Consider the following 26,764-nt stretch of genomic DNA (forward strand, 5'->3'; position numbering starts at 1 on the left):
TCCATGGATAAATCTCAAAAACCTAATGCTCAATAGGGAAAAAGCAAGTTTCAAAAGGATTTATATGGCATGACACCATTTAAATTTTTTGAAACAGAACACCATGCAATATATTATTTATAATATTTACATAATTTTTTAAAAACACAGAAACATTGAGTGACACAGTAACTTCAGGACAGTGATTACTTCTATGGAAGAAGGGAAGAAAATAGCTTAGGGGCATCCTTTAATATTATATAGGAAAACATGACAGTATTTTAATGCTTATTAAATCTGGTGATGAGTTCATTGATTTTTGCTATATTCCCTATACTTTTCTCTATGTTTAGAAAAATATATCATAATTAAAATTAAATACATGTTTGTCTTTTAAGTTAGCTTTTACTTGATAAAAAGGTTTTATAAAACATCCAGTAATCATGCCATGTTTCATTTCCAAGGATCTATTGTCAGACAGAAGCTCAGTCCACAAAGGTAAAATGCTATATATCAAGCACCTTAATAAACATGTATTTTTAAATTCAGTTTGTATTCAAGTTGATCCCTAGAATTTCTGACAGTCAATTTAGGGAAGGCAAAATAGTAAAAATCCCAAACGAAAACTACAGGAGTAACACATATATGAAACTGACTTGTCTTGCACCCTATGTGAGATCTAAAGTTCCTTAAATAAGGAACCTAGGTAAACTTTTTGGTAAAATAAATAATTTTTCTTGACTCTGTTTGTAAGTTCTCACTTGCAAATGTTTTATTTTCCTGAAACATTAAACACTTATAAAAATTTATAAATTAGAGAACTCAGCTTCCTAGCTGAAGTGGTAACTCGAAAACACTTTGGGGGAACAAAGTCAAAATATGAGACTAATCTATCTATCTGTTCAACCAACCATTTACTTATCTATGATTTTACCCCATCCATCCATCCATCCATCAGCTGCTCAGATGATAATCTGAGATGGCTTTCATGTGCTCATTCCAGACTGTGCCAGCATTCAGTATTCAAGTGAAAATCCATGACTATTTATAAATATTACATTGACAGGTAATGAGTAACTATAAGAATTGTATACATTTCTACAATTTCATTTACTTCCTCTTACAAACTCAGCTTAGAATTTCTACAAGGTAACTTTAAAATGTATCACCCATGTGAACATAATAGATTACACAAAAGTACACATACACTAATCTTATATATGTATCAAAAATTTATGTATTATTAATATTTAGCTACTTAATCAAATATTTGAAATCTTTGAAGAAACACAAAAATTTGGAGTGTGAAGAACGCTGAAGAATTGTAGGAAAAATGCTAATGAGACATCAGAGCAGAGCTCACAAAAACTAGGAGATTGAAAAAAAGCTCTAGGAAAAAAAAGAAGGCAGAGAAAGTTGAAGAAAGGTAATGAAAATGGTAAGAGTGAAGTGCTGTAGCAGCGATCATCAAAGAGCAGTGCCCAATACAAATCCTTCACCAGCTGTAAACAGCAAGGACAAGTGTGATATAAAAGATGAGAGTACTACTCTGCAGACTGCATTTCATGATGCTGGGACAAAAGGTAAGTGCATCAAATACACATATTAAATACGGTTCTGGTGGGATATGTCACTGAAACTTCTACTCAGTTATGAGAGCTGTTTTCATTGCCTCAGTGAGAAGCAAAAAGAATCTGGACAACATGTATACAAGAGGACACTGAGATGAAATCATTGTCTGTATTTAGTAACTAACCATACAGCTTTCTCAAGTTTAACAATTATACCAATTAAGTATTGTATCTAAGAAGTTAATTGTGTTTATCCTGCAAAATAAATAAATATAAATAAATAAAATTTGTTGCTATTGTACCGATTACAATTAGGAGCTGCCAGAACTACATATGTTCAGTAGTTAATGTACAAATCCTTGAAATAGCAAGAATCATAATGCAAACTTCCACAAAGTATCACAGGTTTGAGGTAGAAACAGAAAAACACCCAAAACTTTGAAGTAGAAAGAAAATGGTATCAGCACAAGTTTACAATCAATGTCCATCAGTAGTTGCTTTTCAGCCTTAAGAAAAGTGGTTTGTCAGCTTCACTGAGGGTGTTGACTAAGGCACATGTAAAAAAGTTCATTCCCCGGAAGTTCTTCCAGGATTAGGTGAGAAGCAAAAGAGGGGCCTTGAACCAAGTGAAGTATTGGGGTGGCTCAGGTGAGTTTGAAGTGTCTTGGTTTTGTTTTTGCTAGTTTAAGCCTTTAAATACATAATACATTGGTTTCTAAACAAACTGATTTATAGGTGAATTTTAGTTTCTTGTCTTTTTGTTGGAAAGAGTGTTATTCAAAAGAACCACGAAAAACTTGGGGGTTATATTCCACTCCCAGAAGCAAATATTTTCTCTGTTTCTCTTTTATCTCTTTTAGCTCTGGGTATCTTCATATTTCTAAATAATATGCTTAAACTGCTATATTTTGATTCATCAATTTTGGACACTATTGACATACTACACTATTTTGGTGAGAATGTAGCTCACTTACATCCATCTTTCTCTCCCTATTTTTCCACCGTAGGTATATCCCTTTGTTTTCTTCTTTAACCAAAGCAAAAGAGTTTATATTAATTGGACACTTAAATATTGTTCACTGCTCAGTTAAGCGGTTGACTATGAGTATCTCTCCTTTTCTGTGCAACTTGTTTTTTCCTGGAGTCAATAATTGTTGCTCCTTAGAATTTGCTGAGATTTTTTTTGTTGCATTGTTCTAGTGACTGGAGCTTCCCACACCATTAACAGCAATTCAATTCAACTTCCCAGATGGTGAATGCGAGCAGACCTTCAGTTTTCCCTGGAGCCCCCCCACCCTACCTGCCAGTCTGGACGGGTTGCTTTTTTGGTCTAACGTAGGGCTGTCATCCTGGGATTCTCCTTCAGCACCACCCTGAGAATCCCCTATACATTTCTTCTGCTTCCCGAATCCCATACCTCCTCTTTCTTAGTTTTGTCCCCTATGGTGGGGGAGCATATCCTCCTGCAGCTTCCTGAGAAAATATGAACCAATAAGGAAGGAAGCTGAGGGGTCTCCCCTTTCAAAATATGTATTTTAACTTAATCCCCCTGTTTTCAGTCCAGCACTTCACTCCCTGCTTCTCTTCCCCAGTGTTTAACTTTGGCTTGATGATAGGTTCTTAATGAAAAATTTTTTCAGAGAAAGTAACTTAAAGCTACAGCTTTATTTCATTTGCAAGATTTTGGACTGTTGTAGGAAAAGAGAGTTTTAGGCCCAAAACTTGAATTATTCAGAGTAAAGGGTCTTTACCTAATTCACAGAATACAAGGGATATAATTTATTATTTAAGGGCATTTCCCGACACGTAGGGTGGAAGGAAAAGCCCTTTCTGTTGTGGGGGACAGCATCTAAGATGAAGAAAAGCAAGAAAGAAGAGACTCAATGAAAGCCGATGCTCTGCCTTGCCATCTGGGAATTGAAACCTCACAGAATGATGCAGACCATCAGCCAGGCCTTAGGAAACATGGTGTGCATGCTTGGGCTCCACTTCTCAGAGCCCAGCCTAGGAAGCTGCAATGAGAGCAGAGGGGCAAGGAAAATGTGCAGGAAAAATGACATTCATTTAAATCTGATTTCACTTATAGAGATGAGGGAAACAACACACAGTGATACGCCTTGGTTTCTATTCCTCCCAGAAATGGCCTTGGGTTATACACCACCTTGTAGTAGTACAGTTATAAGCACTGTGTTTTATGGTATTGTGGTCAGGCTGAGCCAGGACAGGGAGGTGTGCCTAATTTGCAGTCAGCATTATGAAGGCCTGGTGAGCTTTTTCAGTTGGATGACACATTGCTGACATGGCGGAGGATGTGGAAGCTGGGCAAGATTGAAGGCTGCCCACAAAGGGCCATTTTCCTGTCCAGATGAGACCTTTTCCCTCTATCTAGCTGAAGTGAAAACTGAGTTATTCTAGAATGTAGTGGGCCAAGAGCAAACCTATTGACAGAACTCTGGCAAACAAACTTTTGGCATCTTCCATAATAAATTAGACATTCTTTCTCTTTTCCAGAGTCCACATAAAAGGTCTAAGACTCTGAGTCTGCCATCCAATGAATGATCCTCTGGTAGCAGAAAAATCAACTGGACTGGAGCGTGCAAGAGTAGCTTCTACCCTTGTGCCCTATTGGTGGGAATGTAAATTGTTGCAGCCATTATGGAAAACAGTATGGATGTTCCTCAAAAAACTAAAAACAGGACTACCATCTGATCTAGCAATCCCACTTCTGGGTATATATCCAAAGGAAATGAAGTCACTGTTTTGAAGAGACATCTGCATGTTTATTGCAGCATTATGCCCAGTAGCCAAAATATGTGGACAACCTAAGTGTCCCTTGATAGATGAATGGATAAAGAAAGTGTAAATGGATAAATAAAACACATGCATGATGGAATATTATTCAACCTTAAAAAAGAAGGAAATCCTGCCATTTGCAAAGACACAGATCAACCCGGAGGATATTACGCCAACTGTAATAAGCCAGATACAGAAAGATAAATACCACATGATCTCACCTACACATGGAAGCTAAAACAATCATACTCATAGAAGCAGAGAATAGAATGGGCTGCCAGGGGCCAAGGGGAGGAGGAAATGGGTAGATGGTGGTCAAACTGTACACAGTTTTGGTTTGCAAGCTAAATAGGACAGCATGGTGACTACAGTTCACAATACTATATTGTATAGTTGAAATTTGCTAAGAGTGTAAATCAAAAGTGTTCTCATCATAAACAAAAATGATGGTAACTATGTGGGTGATGGATGATATCTTAACTAGTTTGGTCACAGGAATCATTTCACCGTGCACTCATATATCAAAACATCATGTTGTCCACCTTAAATACACAATTTTTATTTTTCAATTATAGCTCAATAAAGCTGAAAAAATAAGTGGGTTCTAATCCATTCTCTCAGTAATTGCTCTGTGACCTTGAACCAGTCACAGCTCTTCTCCCAACTCCAGTCAGCTCATCTCTAATTGAAGGGGTTGAACTGTGCCTTTGTCCTGTGGGCCATCTGAGTGCTTCAGCAAGAAAAGCAGCTGAACATTTTTAGGTGGCTGAAATGAATAAGAATTAGATTTCAACCACGCTGCTGTTATTATTAAATGGCTACCCAATCAGACCTCTCTTTCATCCCAAATTAATCCATAATGATTTAAATCATAACTTACAGTTTTGAAGGGCTTGCTTCTACATTTTCCCCTTGTTCTTCCTTCAACCCGTTTGAGGCAAGTAGGGCAGGCATTATTTCTCCATTACTCTCCTCTGGGGGGGAATATACAGATCTCACCCTAGGATCTCCACAGTCCAGAGCACCAGGTCTCCCAGGAACATCTCTGGAGGGCAACCATTACAAATTCTTATTCCTCGGCCCCATTCTCGATTTACTAAAAATCAGAATCTCTGAGATTGAGGCCCTTGGATTTGCTTGCATTTCTGACAAAACACCTTGAGATGATTCTTCTACCCACTAAATTTGAGAATCACTAGTTTATAGAGAGACATCTGAGGCCCTATTATGTGTCGGGCACACACTGGCTGCTTTACACATATCCTTTCATTCAATTCTCAAAACAACTCAGTGAAGGATACTGGTTTTAAATAAACTTTTTATTTTGGAACAATTTTAGATTTATGGGAAAAAGTACCAAGATAGCAGTAATGGTATATCCCTCACCCAGTTTTGGTGGCCTCTATTGTTATTTACTTTGTTGTGGTTAATTTGTCAAAACTTAAGGAAACAACACTGGTAACACTGTGTTAACTAAGCTCTAAAGTTTCTTCAGACTTCATCAAGGTTTGTCTGTTCCAGGAGTTAGTCGAGGAAACCACACTGTGTTCAGCTTTTCTGTCTCCTTAGTCTCCTTCAGTCTGTGGTGGTTTCTCAGTCTGTCTTTGTTTATTATGACCTTGAAATTTTTGGAAGGACTGGTCAGGTATTTTGTAAAATGTTCCTCAAATTGGGTTTGTCTGATGCTTTTCTCATAATCAAGAGGTCAGGGTTATAGGTTTTTTTGGGAAAGAATACTACAAAGGGGAAGTGTCTTTCTCATCACATGGTATCAGGGGGCACATGATACCCAGACTACATCACTGGGTGATGTTAAGTATGTTTGTAATCCCAATTCAACTACTGAGGAAATAAAAGTTTATCAATCAGTGTTCTACAACTGCAAAGAGATGGAAATAGAGTTAAAGTTTCTTTTCTCTGACATTCTGGTTACCGGTGGCCATTCCAGTTTTACCCACCCCCCATAAAACTCTCCATTCCAGCTTGACTTGCCATCCCCCTATACTGTTTTATGTTTCACTCAACCCCCAAGTTTTCCAACTCCTTCAGTGTTCTCAAATCCAATCTGTTCTGTGAAACTCTCTATAACCCCCAATATACACTTCTTTGATGAAATTGGAAGCACACTAATTTCCAATTTGCATGTATTTTCTTAACTCCAGTCTATCTAAGCTAAAATGGAATGATAACAGAGAGAAACCAACCTGCATGTGAATCCATTTGCTCCTGACCTGAATGACCTTGGTATCTCATCAACTCGTATCTTACCCTCTTCAATCCTCCACACTGTAATCAGAGGAATGCTTCTAAACGACAAATCTAATTGTACTATTACCTTGCTTTTTAACTTGAATTGAAAACTTTTACTTTTCAATGCCTGCCATTATTTATAAATTAAAGCCCAAATGTCTGATCCTAACATACAAGGATTAACATTCATGATCTGACCCTTGTCTACTATTTCACCTTATCTCCAGCCATCACCTCACTCTCCACTCCGCAATAAGCTGCAATTCCTCATGAGAAACTAAGGGAAATTTCTAAGTGCCCTGTGACCTTTGTGAGCTCTTTGCCTTTGCAACTGCTCTGTTATCAATGAGGATCCCACTGCAGAAGATTCCAATTCAAACTGGCTGATAAAGGAAGAACAATAATAACACCACGTAGCAGGAAGTTGAAAAGCAGGGATGGTTGTCCACAATCAACAATGTCATCAAAGACTTTGGTTCTCTTTGCTTTGCCATCCTTAGAAAATTTGATTTGCCCTCACCTGACTCCCTTTATAGTCACAAGATGGTTGATTGCAGCAGTTCCAAGCATCCCTTCCAAACACAGCAATACCGAGAGACCAAAATAAAGTGCCAGCTCTTCCGGTCTTTCCCTCTTAAGGGCAATAAACATTTCCTAAAGCCCGCAACAGATCTTCTTTTATATCTCACTGGCCAGAACTGGTTCATATGACCACCCCTAAGCTAAGCAAATGAGAGAAACAGACCCACCATAACTGGCTTAAAACAATCAGCATTTAATCCTGATGGTAGGGATAGGGTCACTCTCCCTTAGATTAAGTAGCAGAGGAGACATCTGAGCAAATCTTGGCTCTTCAAGGAAGAAAGAAGGTAATGAGTGTTGAGTGGGTGGCCAGCAGTGTCTGCCACATTGTTATTGTTGCCTGATCTACGTTGTCTACCAAAGAACTCCTTCTTATCCTTTAAGACCCAACTCAAATATTACCTCTTCCAGGAAGCCTTCTCTGATATCATCAAGCAGAATGAAATGCTTCATCTTCTGAGATCCCATATTAGTATGTTCATACCTCTACAACAGCACTTACTACATAGTAAGGTAATTCTGCTACCTTCAAAAAAAGTGAAACCTTGGAAGAAAGGTCAATTCTATTGACCTTTTGAGGTCAGCCTTGTTGAAGAAAGGAAAAGAGGAAGACAGAAAGGGAGGAAAGAAGGAAGGAAGTGAGGGAGGGAGATTTGAAGGGAAGAAGGGAGGAAGAAATAATAATTTATCTGAGTCTCAAGGTGTTCACTGTAAAATAAGGGTAATTTTAATTCCTAAATAGTTGTTTCAAGGATTAAATGGAGTAATACACAGAGATCACTCAAAACAGTTCCTAACAGATAAGTTTCCTATGTATTTTTAGAGAACATGTACTCATCTTGTATTTTTTAAATACCATCCTTCCACCCTTCACACACATTTCCTAGTATAATGCCTCATACATGTATGGTTGCTGAATAAATGTGCTGACAGCTTGCTTCAATCTAAAAAAAAAATACAATTACTGAATCAACTAAAACAACTAGCTCTGTTTGCCATGTCTTGATTTCCTTTATTAGATAGGCTAAAAGAACCTTTTAATAAAATTTCTAAATTGTCTATTAACAGAACTCTTAACTGAGACTTTCCTACAACCATCCAGAACATTAGATCTGCACTCTCTGCTTCAGTGACCTTTCACTCAGCACCCTTTTGCTTTTCCACTCCACTCTCTTCAGTATTCTGGGCTTTATTTCAGATCTGTCCTTCCGAGGTATGCCTTCCTCCCCTTCCTAACACTTCTTTGTTGCTAAAAATAGGTGATGTCCCTTCAGAGCAAAAACACTTGGCAAATCAGTTAGCTTTTATTGGTACAGCTTTATACTGGTCTCTGCAAGATTGGGGGATGGATGGATTAAATAAAGGAAGAAACTCACCACCATCTCCTCTCCATGTACTCCTGCATTCCTCAAAGGAATTTATAAAACTTATGTAAAAATAGAAATACCATACTCATCAAAAATGCACAAGCTAAAGGATGCTAAGTGAGACTTTGCAGAATGTTAAAGAGTAAATAAAGCAGTCAGCTCAGATCACCAGAAGGCATTTTGAGGAAACATGTGATTAAAGGGTCCCACATCCAACTCAAAGAACTGGGCCTGGAGCTACTGGTGACCATGATTTAACAAACACACTTCTGCAAGGAAAACTGGAGCATGTGACATGGCCAGTTTCCTTTAGTCTATAATGGATATCTTTAGGACTTCTCTCACTTGGACTGTCTTCTAGTATGATACTGTTAGACTGGCTTCTGCCTGTCCTCAGTTCCTGTACATCCTGTCAGGTTATGTGACATTAGCCATGAAAATAGCATCAGTACATTACTTAAAATATTATTCTTATCTATTGGACGTTTGCTTTGAAATACACCATTTCCCAGCAAGTGAAATAATTCTATTAGGCATAATATTTAATCCTCTTCCCACCCAGTATATGTGTAGAATGAAAGTATTCATGTGAGTGGATCCTTATCTCCATGGGTATCAAGGCATGAACATGTTGTCACACACCTGTATACATCCATGCACAGATAAGTATATATATATATATATATATATATATATATATATACTTCAACATATTTTACCACTCTGCACTTCTGAAACTCATCTCTGGAGTTGCATTGTCCTAATTTCTTTGAATTAAATAGCAAAATTGCAGCACAAACTAAAATTGCTCAGAGGCCTAAATTTAAAGGTAACTAGCCTAATTTAGGACTCAATTAAATCCTATTCTGTTTAATCTATTAGCAACTGTGTCAACCTGCTTGTCAACTATTCTCTTCTGATTCTTTTATCCTAAGCTCAAAAATTATTCTACCGTCTCGTTATTTTCTAGAGTTCATGCCAATTTCTCTGCCTGCTGTTCAGTATTTCACACATATTCTTAGGGTCATAGTTCTCATAGTTTGATTTGTAGGCCTCTGGTTATCTGGCAAAAAGATTCTTGAGATGTATAAATAGTCCAAAAAATGAGTCACAGAAAAAGAATATGGGGATCAGGGAAAGGTGTGAAGAATTAGAAGTATTCTCCAGTAAAAACTGCTATTATTATAGATTCATAGAGCAGAATGAGTAGATCAACATCCCAACAATATTCTCACTGATGAGTTATCCAACTATTAACTTAACATCTCCAGTGCTGGGAAATGGAGAGCACTCCCCAAGCATGCCTTCCAATCAGGACAACACTTTCTTGTACATCAAGGCCATATCTGTCTTACTGTAGTTTCTACCATTCAAGTATTTATCAAAAACCCTATAGTGGAAGATGGTGGCATGAGTAGGGCAATGGAAATCTCCTCCCAAAACCATATATATTTTTGAAAATACAACAAATACAACTATTCCTAAAAGAGAGACCAATGGATACAGTACAATAGCCAGGCTACATCTACATCTGTGAGAATTTAGTATCTCACGAAGGGGGTAAGATACAAGCTGCGGCCCGGCAGGACCCGAACGCTCCACCCACCCCAGCTCCTCAGTGGGAGGAAAGGAGTCAGAGCGGGGAGGGAGTGAAAGCCCAGGACTGCTAAACAACCAGCTCTAGTAATCCACACCAGGAGGGCAGACACACACTGCATGGTGTGCTGGATATTAGAGAAACGGAAAAGCAAAATCTGCAAGCGGGTCCCCAAAGCCAGCTCTCCTGGGACAAAAGAAAAGCAAGTGCTTTTTGAAAGTCTTAAAGTGACAGGGGCCTAACAGCTGGATGGAAGCATCCTGGCACACTCAGCCCAGCAGGCTGGGAATCACAGGGAACTTCAGGTGCCCTAAACCCCTGGGTGGCAACGCAGCCCTGAAGCACCTCATGGCAATAAGCAGCCTGCCAGTCTTTCCCCGGGCTGGCACGGTCACTGACACAGCGGCCCAGTAGCTGGAGAGTGGCCATTCATGCCCACAGCAGGGAGCAGCCACGTGCACCCGAGGTGGCGGCATAGCAGACCGGGAGCAGCCATGTGAGCCCAAGGCAGTGGAAGAGCATCCCGGGAGCGGCAGCATGTGCCAGCAGCGGTGGCGGAGCAGCTGGGGAGCGGCCACCCATGCCCGCGGCAGTGGCGAAGTAACCCGGGAGCAGCCATACCCCCAGCAGCCGCCCAGAATCTCCTCCTGGCACGCAGCTGCCCAGCTCAGGCAGAAGAAACTGGGGCAAGGCACAAAGGGGTGCCACTCTCACAGGAGGGCACACCCGGTGTGCCTGCCACTCCCCACGGGGCTCTGGGGTACCCTGACGGTGACCCTGCCCACAGCAGTTTAGGGGATTAATCCGGAGGCTGCTCCAGGACTGCAGGTAACCAACACAGGCAGCGGAGAAGGGCAAGGTGACCAGCAAACAGGAAAGAACTTTGTTCTCCCAGCTGACACATGCGCTACCTGCCACACACACCACCTGCCTACAGCTACCTATATCACCATGAAAAGGCAGAAGAATTTGGTCCAGTCCAGAATTATTCAGACAACCCCAGAGAGAGGGCCTGGGGAGATAGATTTAACCAATCTTCCTGAAAAAGAATTCAAAATAAAGGTCATAACCATGCTGATGGACCTGCAGAGAAATATGCAAGACCTAAAGGAGCAAGTAGAGAGGGAGAATACAGAAATAAAACAATCTCTGGAAGAACTTAAGAGCAGACTGGATGAGGTGCAAGAGGCCATTAACAGAATAGAAATCAGAGAACAGAAATACCGAGAAGCTGAGGCAGAGAGAGATAAAAGGATCTCCAGGAATGAAAGAATACTAAGAGAACTGTGTGATCAATTCAAATGGAACAATATTCGCACTATAGGTACACTAGAAGAAGAAGAGAGAGAAAAGTGGATATAAATTGTCTTTGAAGAAATAATTGCTGAAGACTTCCCCAAACTGTCTCTCAGACCATGGAAATAGTCTCTCAGACCATGGAAGCCCACAGAACTCCCAACACAAGGGATCCAAGGAGGACAACATCAACACATATAATAATTAAAATGGCAAAGATCAAAGACAAGGACACAGTATTAAAGGCAGCCAGAAAGAGAAAAAAGGTCACCTATAAAGGAAAACCCATCAGGCAATAATCAGACTTCTCAACAGAAACCTTACAGGCCAGAGAGAATGGCATGATATAGTTAATGCAATGAAACAGAAGGGCCTTGAACCAAGGATACTGTATCCAGCATGATTATCATTTAAATATGAAGGAGGGATTAAACAATTCCCAGACAAACAAAAGTTGAGGGAATTTGCCTCCCACAAACCACCTCTACAGGATATTTTAAAGGGACTGCTCTAGATGGAAGTACTCCTCAGGTTAAATAGATGTAACCAGGGAAAATAAAATCACAGCAAAGAAAGCAGACCAACCAAATACTAATTAAAAGCAAAAGATAAAATCAACTACTCACAAAGCTGTCAAAGAAAACACAAAAGAGTACAAAATAAAACACCTAACATATAAAGAATAGAGGAGGAGGAATAAGGAGGGAGAGAAATAAAGAATCATCAGACTGTGTTTATAACAGTTTAATAAGAGAGATAAGATAGAAGGCTAGATAGTAAAGAAACTACCCTTGAATCTTTGGTAGCCATGAATCTAAAGGCTGCAATGGGAATAAGTACATATCTTTCAATAATCACCCTAAATGTAAATAGACTGAATGCACCAATCAAAAGACACAGAGTAACAGAATGGATAAAAAAGCAAGACCCATCTATATGCTGCTTACAAGAGACTCACCTCAAACCCAAAGACATACACAGACTAAAAGTAAACGGACGGAAAAGGATATTTCATGCAAACAATAGGGAGAAAAAAGAAGGTGTTGTAGTACTTTTATCAGACAAAATAAACTTCAAAACAAAGAAAGCAAAAAGAGATAAAGAAGGACATTACATAATGATAAAGGGCTCAGTCCAACAAGAGGATATAACCATTGTAAATATATATGCACCCAACACAGGAGCACCAACATATGTGAAATGAATAATAACAGAATTAAAGGAGGAAATAGAATGCAATGCATTCATTCCAGGAGACTTCAATACACCACTCACTCCAAAGGACAGATCCACCAGACAGAAAATAAGTAAGGACACAGAGGCACTGAACAACACACTATAACAGATGGATCTAACAGACATCTACAGAACTCTGCACCCAAAAGTAGCAGGATACACATTCTTCTCAAGTGCACATGGAACATTTTCCAGAATAGACCACATACTAGGTCACAAAAAGAGCCTCAGTAAATTCAAAAAGATTGAAATTCTACCAACCAACTTCTCAGACAACAAAGGAATAAAACTAGAAATAAACTGTACAAAGAAAACAAAAAGGCTGACAAACACATAGAGGCTTAATAACATGCTCCTAAATAATCAATGGATCAATGACAAAATTAAAACAGAGATCAAGCAATATATGGAGACAAATGACAACAACAGCATAAAGCCCCAACTACTGTGGGATGCAGTGAAGGCAGTTCTGAGAGGAAAGTATACAGCAATCCAGGCCTATTTAAAGAAGGAAGAACAATCCCAAATGAACAGTCTAAAGGCACAATTATTGAAACTGGAAAAAGAAGAACAAATGATGCCCAAAGTCAGCACAAGGAGGGACATAATAAAGATCAGAGAAGAAATAAATAAAACTGAGAAGAATAAAATAGAAAAGATCAATGAAACCAAGAGATGTTTCTTTGAAAAATTAAACAAAATAGATAAGCCCCTAGCCACTTATTAAGAGAAAAAGAGAATCTATACACATCAACAGAATCAGAAATGAGAAAAGAAAAATCACAATACACCCCACAGAAATACAAAAAATTATTAGAGAATACTATGAAAATCTATATGCTAACAAGCTGGATAACCTAGAAGAAATGGACAACTTCCTAGAAAAATACAACTTTCCAAGACTGACCAAGGAAGAAACAGAATATCTAAACAGACCAATTACCAGCAAAGAAATGGAATCAGTAGTCAAAAAACTACCCAGGAACAAAACCCTGGTCCAGATGGATTCACCGCTGAATTTTATCAGACATATAGAGAAGACATAATACCCATTCTCCTTAACGTTTTCAAAAAAATAGAAGAGGAGGGAATACTCCCAAATTCATTCTATGAAGCTAACATCACTCTAATACCAAAACCAGGCAAAGACCCCACCAAAAAAGAAAATTACAGACCAATATCCCTGATGAACGTAGATGCAAAAATACTCAACAAAATATTAGCAAACCAAATTCAAAAATACATCAAAAGGATCATACACCATGACCAAGTGGGATTCATCCCAGGGATGCAAGGATGGTACAACATTCAAAAATCGTCAACATCATCTACCACATAAACAAAAAGGACAAAAACCACATAATCATCTCCGTAGATGCTGAAAAAGCATTCAACAAAATTCAACACCCATTCATGACAAAAACTCTCAACAAAATACATATAAAGGGCAAGTACCTCAACATAATAAAGGCCATATATGACAAACCCACAGCCAGCATCATACTTAACAGCAAGAAGCTGAAACCTTTTCCTCTCGGATTGGGAACAAGACAGGGATGCCCACTCTCCCCACTGTTATTCAACGTAGTACTGGAGGTCCTAGCCACGGCAATCAGACAAAACAAAGAAATACAAGGAATTCAGATTGGTAAAGAAGAAGTCAAACTGTCAATATTTGTAGATGACATGATATTGTACATAAACCCTAAAGACTCCACTCCAAACTACTAGAACAAATATCTGAATTCATCAAAGTTGCAGGATACAAAATTAACACACAGAAATCTGTGGCATTCCTATACACTAACAATGAACTAGCAGAAAGTGAAATCAGGAAAACAATTCCATTCACAATTGCATCAAAAAGAATAAAATACCTAGTAAGAAACCTAACCAAGGAAGTAAAAGACCTATACCCTGAAAACTATAAGACACTCTTAAGAGAAATTAGAGGACACTAACAAATGGAAACTCATCCCATGCTCTTGGGTAGGAAGAATTAATATTGTCAAAATGGCCATCCTGCCTAAAGCAGTCTACAGATTCAATGCAATCCAAATCAAAATACCAACAGCATTCTTCAAGGAACTGGAACAAATAGTTTTGGATTTCATATGAAACCACAAAAGACCCTGAAGAGCCAAAGCAGTCCTGAGAAGGAAGAATAAAGCAGGGGGTATCACTTCCCAACTTCAAGCTCCACTACAAAGGCACAGTAATCAAGACAATTTGGTACTGGCACAAGAACAGACCCACAAGACCAGTGGAAGAGAATAGAGAATCCAGATATTAACCTAAACATATATGGTCAATTAATATATGATAAAGGAGCCATGGACATACAATGGGGAAATGACCGCCTCTTCAACAGCTGGTGTTGGCAAAACTGGACAGCTACATGTAAGAGAATGAAACAGGATCATTGTCTAACCCCATACACAAAAGTTAATTTGAAATGGATCAAAGACCTGAATGCAAGCCATGAAACTATAAAACTCTTAGAAAAAAACATAGGCAAAAATCTCTTGGACATAAACAGGAGCAACTTCTTCATGAACATATATTCCCGGGCAAGGTAAACAAAAACAAAAATGAATAACTGGGACTACATCAAACTGAAAACTTCTGTACAGCAAAGTACACTACCAACAGAACAAAAAGGCATCCTACAGCATGGGAGAATATATTCATAAATGATAGATCCGATAAAGGGTTGACATCCAAAATATATAAAGACCTCATGCACCTCAACAAACAAAAAGCAAATAATCCAATAAAAAAATGGTCAGAGGAACTGAACAGACAGTTCTCCAAAGAAGAAATTCAGATGGCCAACAGACACATGAAAAGATGTTCCACATCACTAGTCAACAGAGAAATACAAATTAAAACCACAATGAGATATCACCTCACACCAGTAAGAATGGCCACCATCCAAAAGACAAACAACAACAATTGTTGGCAAGGATGTGGAGAAAGGGAAACCCTCCTACACTGCTGGTGGGAATGTAAATTAATTCAACCATTGTGGAAAGCAGTATGGCAGTCCCTCAAAAAACTAAAAATAGAAATACCATTTGACCCAGGAATTCCACTTCTAGGAATTTACCCTAAGAATGCAGCAGCCCAGTTTGAAAAAGACAGATGCACCCCTATGTTTATCGCAGCACTATTTACAATAGCTGAGAAATGGAAGTAACCTGAGTGTCCATCAGTAGATGAATGGATAAAGAAGATGTGGTACATATACACAATGGAATATTATTCAGCCATAAGAAGAAAACAAATCCTACCATTTGCCACAACGTGGATGGAGCTAAAGGGTATTATGCTCAGTGAAATAAGCCAGGCGGAGAAAGACAAGTATCAAATGATTTCACTCATCTGTGGAGTATAAGAACAAAGAAAAACTGAAGGAACAAAACAGCAGCAGAATCACAGAACCCAAGAATGGACTAACAGATACCAAAGGGAAAGGGACTGGAGAGGATGGGTGGGAAGGGAGGGATAAGAGGTGGGGGAAGAAAGGGGGCATTACAATTAGCACGCATAATGTGGTGGTGCATGGGGAAGGCTGTGCAGCATGGAGAGGACAGGTAGTGATTCTACAGCATCTTACTACACTGATGGACAGTGACTGTAATGGGGTATGTAGCAGGAACTTGGTGATGGGGGAAGTCTAGTAACCATAATGTTCCTCATGTAATTGTAGATTAATGATAACAACAACAACAACAAAACCCTATAGTGGTTAACCATTGAGCCACTGACCCCTTTGAGAATCTAATGAAAATGATGGAGCCTCTTCATAGAAAACTGGACATGCAAAAATAATTTTTCTTACAATTTTAGGGATCTCACAAGTCCTGTGAAGTCCATCCAACCATGGATTCCCTGGTAAAGAATTCTCACTACTGTACTGAGCAGAGAAATGGAAGAGAAATAAGCCATGGTTTCCTCCTTCAGGAAGCTTACTTTCTAATAGCAAATGCTCGTGGAACATTTAATAGCAATAAGGCAGTATATGATAAAAAACTCATCATATATTGAGGGACAGGAAATTCTACTCTTGCCTCGAGAGCAGGACAGAAGTCCTTGCAAATGGCCACTGTACATTCACATCCACAAGGGATACAAAAGTCTTTTTCTGTGTTCCCAGAAGTATCATCTGATGGCACAGCACCGGGGAACAGAGGAAAGTGCTGATCACGGTCGGGCACAAGAGACTCAATAAATGTTTGGTGAATAAGCAAATGATCCAAGAATAAAATGCTCCTTTGCTCTGCACAGGAGGAAGTAGAAAGGAATAGTAAAAATATTTCTTAGCCTCTTCTTCCTTAGGAATAGCATTTCCATCTACCTCACCACTTAATTAAAAAATGTCAAACTCTTCCCAACCCAAAACAAACCTCAATGAGACATGTTTTAGATATGTTAAGAAAGGCAAAAAAGATGTGTCTAAGGTCACAAAAGCCAAACTTCAGAATAGAACCCAGAAGGTTTTTCTACTCCAATCATATCTCAGGAAGGGAGCACTGGCACTTCCATTTTAATTTCTTAATACTGATACCTTCCAACAGACAGCTTTCTGAGGAAGTGATTACTTTTCCTTGAGATCCAGATGTTACTCAGCTTTCATTATATGAGGGCGACCTTGCAGGTTCAGTAAAGAAACTTCAAATAAGCTAACAGAAAAAAACCTCTTAGCTTGTTCATAGTCATTTCTATTTGTGCTGTAAAAATTGCTATGTAATGAAACACAAAATGTTTTCTTTCAGCTTGGATTGTTGCTCTTTCGTTCTTTATGCATGTTACATATTGTAAGGATGTGTTTGGCATAGTTTTTACTTCAGTAAAAGGATCTTACTGAAAAACAAAATCTTGCAAGCGGGTCAAAAAAGTTAACACTTCATCAACTATAAATGAAATAGTCCTTTAGCCCTTACGATGTCTTTTCCTAGGCAAATCAGGAACCTAGCGTAATACAAAGAAGGCTCAGAAAGTATGAGTTCAAGTCCTGGCTCTACCACCTGATAATTGTGTGACCTTGATAATATCACCTAGTCTAGCTGAGCCTCCATTTTGTCACCAATAAAACTGGGGTAATAAAACCTCCCCTTTTGACCTTGGGGGTTTGAAGTGAGGTTTATGAGTGGTAACATACTTGAAAGAAACAGGCTTTTTTTGGGGGGGGTATTATTAATTTATAATTACATGAGCAACATTATGGTTACTAGACTCCCCCCATCATGAAGTCCCCACCACATACCCCATTACAGTCACTGTCCATCGGCGCAGTAAGATGCTATAGAGTCACTACTTGTCTTCTCTGTGTTGTACAGCCCTCCCCAACATTGTGTCTACTTATCATATCCCTTTTTCCCCCTTATCCCTCCCTTCCCCCAACTTTCCCCAGTCCCTTTCCCTTTGGTAACTGTTAGTCTATTCTTGGGTTCTGTGAGTCTGCTGTTGTTTTGTTCCTTCGGTTTTTAAGAAACAGCCTTTTTAAGGTCTATATCAGTGTTAAGGCAATACAGTTTCACCTAGAAGCGATATTTACTTGGCGGTAGCTAGGTTTCTCTCTACTTATGTAGTACCAGATGCTTGGGAGTCAAATGCTTGGAGCAAGTAGGTATGAGAAGTAAGATCACTGCTGTATATATCCCTCTTTGACCTTCTGGTCCTAACCAGCTAAACAGCATCTGAGTTGCCCCTGATTTCATGAGCATTCAAAGCTATTTATTTGAATGGTAAGATACATTTAATTATCTGTTCCAAAGTCTAATGGCAGAATAAAAATAGTCGGCAACTGAATTCAGAGACTCCAGGTTCCTGGTTTAATATGCTATTATTCAATAGCTGATTAACAGTTATTAATGCACATTAGAATATAGGTACATTCTTACAATAGTGTTGATAAATGAACTTTATAAATGAGGAAATCAGTCCTTATTTTTTATGTTAACATATACAAAGTCAGGCAAGTTCAGAGAAACAGCAATTCAGAAGTATAATCCTGAACAGATGGCTGCTCTCCACATGCTATCTCTGAAGGGGACTTTCTTTCAAAGTAAATAGTAACAAATATTTCAGTGCTTTGTGAACTAAAATACAGATCTCACAAGAAGCTTTTTCTAGCATGAAACACTTTCTTATTAATCATATTTTTATGATAAAGACAAAAACTGGTTTGTGAGCTAGTTTAAGGCATATACTGTCATTCTACCATTAAACTACTCTTATTACTAGATGATATATTCAGTTACTTCTAAGATATTTATGTCATTTTAAATCTGCCCATTCTATCTCCCTCATTCCTGCACCTTAGTTACTAACAACATAAAGGTACAAAAGTAGTCTGTCTCTTCTTAAAAATGTTCTTTCTATATCCAACAAAGTCTGAGTGTGTTTAAGAGAACAATATATATGGCTGTTTCATTAGCTCATTTACTCAGCAAGCGTATTTCTAGGACCTACACTATGAAAGTAAATGACTCAAGTCCCAATTCTGTTGCTGATTATGTGACATTAAAAACACCTCATAACTCTCCTTCCTCATTTCCACCATCAGTATCTGACCTACTCCCCTGACAAACCCTTGTATGAACATGTCCATTCATTCAATCATGTATTCAATAAATATTCACTGAGACCTACTTTGTGCTAAGTGCCGGCATGATGCTACAAATATGTCACTACACCAGACATGGGCCCCACCTCATGAACTTAATCTAAAAGAATCAACAGATGGAAACAAAAGTGAAAGGTCTTATTTGAACAGGAAAGTGAGAGAAAGATATCCCAACTTGGTAGCCTTTAAGCTGTAGCCTACCTTTGCCCAAAGCTACAGGTGAGGCTAGAGAAATGACATGGATAACAAGAGAAAAACTTTATCAGGTATTCAAAAAGGGACCACCTCATAACTATTTCATATCCATATTGGCTCAAAATATGAGTTAAAATAAAATCCAAAATGTTTCTTCCTCTAGGTATACTTTTCCTCCCATAATTGCTCATAGTGGCTTTTTTATTTTTGGAAGCTAGTGTTATAATAAAAATGTGTATGTATGACTTTAAACAAAAGCACAGGATGATGTAACATTTTCTTTAGTCCTATGTTTCCCAAAACATGGTAGGTAGACTATTGAAAGATATAAAATTATTGTAATGTGTACCAGAAAAATTATATCCAGCACATCAAAACCACAATTTCACTGATACCTGGGCCTTGTAAAAGGCAGTGCATAGTAATGTAACAGTCTACTTTACACAGCCCATGTGAAATACAGGAACAAAGTTCACATATGTCCATGAATATTTCCAACCTCCAGACTTCAGACACAGCAAGTCCAAATGCCATCACTAACTGAATATCCTATCCTGAATGTCCACATGCATTCCTGCAATCTTGTCTGAGATAGGCTATACTGTTACTGAAAACAACAGCTCCAGAAATACTCTTGGAGAAATCTTCACTGGCTCAGCTTGAGTCACTTGCCCCTTAAAGCAAATATTGTGGTCAGTGGGATGAGGTTCTCAAACTGTACAGGCCTAAGCTTTGTTGCCCCCTCTGGAACCTGGAGCAAATCCACCTAAACTGTATGGATTAACAATGGAGGAGATGTGGTTCCACAAAAGAAAACTGAGGAACTGTCCTTTGTATGTGTAATAAAAGTAATAACTCTTACATTAGAGTATTGTGGTACAGATTAAATGAGATAAAGAATGTATTGATTGTGCCTGAATGACCCAGTGAATGGTTCAAAGCAAGAGTTCGACAAATGGTGGTACTAGTAGTAGTAATAATTATTATTGTTTGTTAATATGATGATTATTGCCATTGTTAAAGTATTGGTTTTCCAGAACAGTTCTAGGGCCATATTTGTTAACTGGATTATTTTATCAACCTACAAATGAAGGATAATTATTTGAATATAAACTTTACGCTAAAGTGGCACTTCTTTCAATTACATCTGTAATTTGTTTACCATTTCCATGCATAATCCAGGTTCTCTGAACTACCACAATAAAATTTTCAGTGTCTCACCAAATAGTTTTTTGTCTCATTCTTAAGTAACATGTAGTTTTATCATGACATAATTTTATCTAAATGATTATGCACCAATAGTGTTAATATTTGTAGGAATGCTATATGTAACAATAAGTTAAAATGTATTTTTCATAGAGCCCATAAGATATTGTAAGTTAATGTAGTATTTAGTGTTAAAACTAAAAGTAGTGATAATAAATAAAATATCAGCTAATGTTGCTAGAACCTTTGCTTTTTAACAAGCACATTATTCAGACAAAGAGAAGAGTTAAAACAAATATGAAAACTAAAAATAACAAAATTAAGCTGGTTATCCCTCTGTTGAACAAGGATAGTAGTGTATGCACCCTTTAAATAACCCAATTAATTCAAGATTTATGATAGATTTGCATAAATTCACAAGTCAACCAAAATATTTCTAGTAAAACAATATATGAATAGAATTTATTTGGTTTATAATCTAATGAATAAAGATCATCATCTGTTAAGATTATCATGTAAAGATACACATAACAAATACAAAACATTAAATAAATTATTTCAGTATATTAGGCCCTCAACAAAATATAAAAATAAATAAATTTTTAAAAATACAGATACAGTATACTTTTTTTTACCTTTATTACTGTAAACACTGACAAAGTTCAGGAGAAATACTGTCTAAATATCATAGATTAAAAATATTCAAGAATAAGTCATGGGAAGAATTTAAAAATCCTGGAACTACGCATAGTAATTACTGCTGATTTTTTTTAATGTAGCAGTGATTATCAAAGGAAACAAAGAAGGAATTCACCTTAAAGTGAAATCCCATCCGAACTGTCAAATAAATTAAGCAGAGGTGGCCAGCCTCCTACCTTTATGTAGTGAAGGCAGCTATAAAGTTCCCTGTGGGGCAACATTTCTGTTTGTGGCTTTTTGATGTTCTAGCACTTCCTCACCCTGAATTAGTTTCTTAGAAACACCAAATGCCAAATTGTGCATGTAAAATATATATATACTTTGTTAGAAATATAAATTGACTTTCTACCAAAAACCTAAACTGAATTAAGAGAGGCAGTGGGTTTTGCTTTTGGTAAAGGATTATGAGTTCCTTTTTCTTTAGAATATTTGCATCTATGTTCGTGAAAGATATTGGTCTGTAATTTTTTTTTATTGTTATGTGTCTGGTTCTGGTATCAAGGTAATACTGGCCTCATAGAATGAACTGGGAAGTATTTTCTTCTTTTCAATTTTCTGTATGAATTTGTGAGAATTGTTATTTTTTCTTCCTTAAAAGTTTGGCAGAATTCCCAAATGAATCCATTTGGGTGAGCCATTCTCTTCATGGGAAGATTTTTTAACTACAAATTCAATTTCATTAGCAGATATATAGGGTTATTCAGGTTATCTATTTCTTCTTGAGTAAGCTTTGGTAGTTTGTGAATTTCAAAATGAATTTTTTTATTCACCTAAACTTGTTGAATTTATTGGCATCGAAGTTGTTCATAATATTCTCTCATTGTCCTTATTAATATTAGCATGGTCTGTAGTGATATCTCCTTTCATATTTGTTATAAGTAATTTGTGATCTGTGTCTTTTTTTTCTTATCTGTCTGGCTAGAAGTTGATCGATTTCATTGATCATTTCAAAGAACCAGCTTTGGTTTCAGTTATGTTTCTCTCTTGTATTTCATTGATCTTCATTCTGATCTTTACTATTTCCTTTCCTCTGCATTGTTTGAGTTTAATTTACTCATCTATTTTTTTAAGGTAGAAGGTTAAGTTATTGATTTGAAAGTTTTCTTCCTTTCTTGTTTAGGTATTTCATCTATAAATTTCCCTCTAAGTACTGCCTTATTAACACTTAGCTAAAATCCCACAAATTTTTGTATATTGTGTTTTCATTTTCATTCAGTTCAAATACTTTCTAAATTCCTTTTGATTTCTTCTGACCCATAGTGATTTAGAAGTATGTTATTTAATTTCCATATAATTGGGGATTTTCTAGACACCTTCTGTCACTGCTGATTTCTAATCTGACATCATTAGATATGGTTAGAGAACACACTTTGCATAATTTGGATATTTTTTAATGTAAAAAAGTATATTTTATGGCCTAGAATATGAGCTTGAAAAGAATTTGCATTCTGCACTTGGTAAGTAAAATATTCTATAAATGTCACTCAGGTCAGGCTAGTTGACAGAGGTTTTCAAGTAACATATTTTTTTTGATTTTCTATTTGTTTAAATTATGAATCACTGAAAATGGAGTATTCAGAGCTCCAACTATAATTGTGGATTTCTTCTTTAATTTCTGTCAGTTTTCTTTCATATAGTTTGAGGCTGTGTTATTATGTACATAAAAGTTTTGAATTGGTATTTCTTTCTTGATGAATTATCCCTTTGTCATTATGAAATGACATTTTTCTCCTTCATAATATTCTTTGTTCTGAAATCTACTTTGTCTGACATTCATTAGCCCCTTTAACTTTGTTTTGATTAGTGTTAGCATGCCATCCTTTTATTTTTTAAGCCTGCTTGTGTTTTTATATTTCAATTGTGTTTCTTATGAACAGTATATTAAGTTGGGCATATTTTTAACATTTGATCTGACCATCTCTCTCTTTTAATTGGGGTGTTTGGACCATTTACATTTAATGTGACTACTGATATTATTAAATTTAGCTCTATAGCCTTGCTATTTATTTTCTGTTTGCCCCAATTATTCTTTTTTTCTCTTTTCCTCTTTTTCAGGCTACGTAGGATTAACTGAGTACTTTTTATTATTCCATTTTATCTCCTTTTTTGACTTATTAGCTATAACTCTTGTTTTACCATTTCAGTAGTTGTTTACGGTTTATAGTATAGTCACAGTATAGCTTCCTGTGACATATTAATTAACATAGAACAGCTTTAAATTTTGTAGTTCCATTCTCCCCTCCTAAGTTTTTTGTCATGTTTTTGATGTATGCTATAAATGACACATTATTATTTATGTTTAGACAATCATTTTTTAAAGATTCACATAAACAAAAAATCTTATCTATTTACCCATGTAATTACACTCTCTGGTGCTGTTTATTTCTTTATGTAGATCCACATTTCCACTTGGTGCTGTTTTCCTTCTGGCTAAACGTCTTCATTAGATTTTTTTCCTAGTAGTATGGGTCTACTGGTGATAAATACAGCTTATGTATTTCTGAAAATGTTATTATTTTGCCTTTATTTTTTAAGAGACATTTTCTCTGGGTATAGAATTCTATCTTGGGAGTATTTCTCTTTAAATACTTTAAAAATATTGCTCCACTATCATATCATTTGTGATCATTTCCAAAAAGAAATAATACTCATCTTTATCGTTCTCCCTGTACACATAATGCATCTTTATTCCACAACTGCTTTTAAGAGTTTAGCATTGGTTTTGAGCAATTCTGATTATGTTTATCATTTGTATGATTTTCTTCAAGTTTCCTATGCTTGCAATTCACTGTGATCTTTGGATCTATGAGTTTGTAGTTTACATCAAAATTCAAACATTTTGGTCAGTACTTCTTCAAATATCTCTTCTGCCCTCTTTTTGGGAACTCTATAAATATATTGGTTGGCTTGAAGTTGTTCCTCATTCCACTGATGCTGTTTTCTTTTTTTTAAATCAGCTTCATTGAGATATAATTCACATCTGCTTAAAGTATACACATCAATGATTTTTAGTATATTCAGAAAGTTATGCAAGCATCAACCATCACCAGAATATTTAAAATATTATCATCACCCTGAAAAGAAACTCCATACCTCTTGTATTAGTTTTTGATGGTTGCAGCAATAAATTACCATAAACTTAAGTGGCTTAAACAATACAAATTCATTATCTTAGAGTTCTAGAGGCAGAAATCTGAAATTATCTCACTGGGATAAAATCAAATTATTGGCAGATCTGCATTCCTTTCTGGAAGCTTTAAGGGAAGATCTATTTCATTGCCTTTTCCAGATTCTAGAAGGCACCCACATTCCTTGCCTCATGGCCCCCTTCCTTCATCTGCAAGGTCAGTAACATTGCACGTGTCTGACAATTCATATTTCCCTCTCTGACAAACATGTGAGAAGATGTTTTTAAAGATTCATGTGAGTATTATTTATTTTAGTTATTCAAGTGAATAACTCAGGATAGTCTTTCCATCTCAAGGTCTATACACTTGATAACTTCCACAAAGTTCCTTTTGTCAGGTAAGGTAATATATTTAAAAATTTTGGAAATTAGAAGATGGACATCTTTGGAGACCACTATTCTGCCTATACCCATTAACAGTAATTCCCCATTGCTCTAGACATCCACTAATTGACTTTCTGTCTTTATAGATTTGCCCATTCTGGACATTTCACATAAATGGAATTACATAATATCCAGTCTTTTATGCTTGGCTTCTTTCACTTAACAATGTTTTCAATGTTCAAGAATGTTATAGTATATATCAGTACTTCATCCCTTTATATGTTTGAATAATATTCCATTGTATGGATATGCCACACTTTGCTCATCATTCGTCAGTTGGTGGACATTTGACATTTCCTACTTTTTGGTTACTATAAATAATGCTGCTATGGAGATTAAGTTTTTGTCTGCAAATATGTTTTCATTTATCTTGGGTAAACACCTAGAAATAGAATTGTTGGATCATAGGAATATTTAATTTTTTAAGAAACTGCCAACTATTTTCCAGAATGACTGCACCATTTAATATTCCAGCAATGTATGAGAGTTTCAGTTTTTCTATACCTTCAACAGCACTTTGTCTGTCTTTATTATTATACCCATCCTAGTAAGTGTAAAATGGTAGCTCATTGTTGTTTTGATTTGCATTTCTCTGGTGGCTAATGATGTTGATCATCTTTTCATGTGCTTATTGACCATTTATATGTCTTCTTGGGGAAAATAACCATTCAGATCCTTGCCCATTTTTAAATTGAGTTATCTGTCTTTTTATTATTGACTTATAAGAATTATTTGTATATTCTACATACAAGTCCCTTAACAGATGTATGATTTACAAATATTTCCTTCAGTCTGGGTTGTCCAGCACTTTCTTGATGGTATCCTTTGAAGCATGAAAGGTTTTAATTTAGATGATATCCAACTTAACTATTTTCCTTTTGTTTCTTGTACTTTTGGTGTTGTATCTAAGAAACCATTGCCTTAATGTCACAAAAGTTTAATCCTATGGTTTCTCCTAAGAATGTTATCATTTTAGCTCTTACATTTAGTCTATGACCCATTTTGAGATAATTTCTGTGTGTGGAATGAGGTAGATACAATTTTATTCTTCTGAATGTGAACTTCCAGACTATTAATTCTCTATTAGATTATCCTGGCACTCTTGTTGGAATCAAATGACCATAAATACAAGGAGTTATTTCTAGATTCTTTATCCTTTCCCCTTGATTTACATGTCTCTGTATGTCTGTCATTGTGTGAGTCTTACTTTTTCTTCATTACTGTAGCTTTGTAATTAATTTTAAAAATCAAAAGGTGTGAGTCCTCCAACTTTGTTTTTCGTTTTTAGAATTATTTTAGCTATTCTGTGTCACTTGCATTTCCACATGAATTTTAGGATCAGCTCAACAAATTCTTCAAAAGAAGCAAACTGAGATTTTGATAGGGATTATGTTGAACCTTGTAAATCAATCTGGGAAGTATTTCCATCTTAACAATATTGCCTTCCAACCCTTGGACACTGAATGTCTTACCATTTATTTGGATCTTCTTTAATTTCCTTCAACAATATTTTGTTGTTTTCTGTGACGTCTTGCACTTCTTTTCAAAAAATTTTCTCCAGAGTATTTCATTGGTTTTTATGCTATTGTAAAGTGAATTTATTTCCTAATTTTGTTTTCAATTGTTTATTGCTAGCATAGTGAAAAACAAGTGACTTGCATATTGACTTTATATCCTACAACCTTGTAGAACTTGTCATCTACAAATAGTTTTACTTCTTTCTTTTGAATCTGGGTACCTTCTATTTCCTTTTCTTGCCTAATTTCCATGTCCAGTATCTCCAGTAAAATG

At 36.7% G+C, this 26,764-nt stretch overlaps 1 long non-coding RNA gene across 2 annotated transcripts in view; it reads right to left on the reverse strand.

Annotated features, from left to right (window-relative positions):
* Positions 1-26,764, reverse strand: part of LOC108408794 (uncharacterized) — a 238,190-nt gene that overhangs the window by 196,614 nt on the left and 14,812 nt on the right. The window contains exons 4-5 of one of the 2 annotated variants that reach the window (XR_005056810.2): positions 5,224-5,388; positions 4,947-5,109 (exon numbers count right to left, since the gene is read on the reverse strand). The exons of the other annotated variant lie outside the window; for it this stretch is intronic. This is a non-coding gene — a long non-coding RNA (uncharacterized lncRNA). Of the gene's footprint in view, positions 1-4,946; positions 5,110-5,223; positions 5,389-26,764 lie in introns of those variants that run through there. 2 annotated transcript variants of the gene reach the window in all.

The sequence above is a fragment of the Manis javanica genome, chromosome 17 (assembly GCF_040802235.1).
Source record: "Manis javanica isolate MJ-LG chromosome 17, MJ_LKY, whole genome shotgun sequence".
Taxonomy (NCBI): Eukaryota; Metazoa; Chordata; class Mammalia; order Pholidota; family Manidae; genus Manis; species Manis javanica.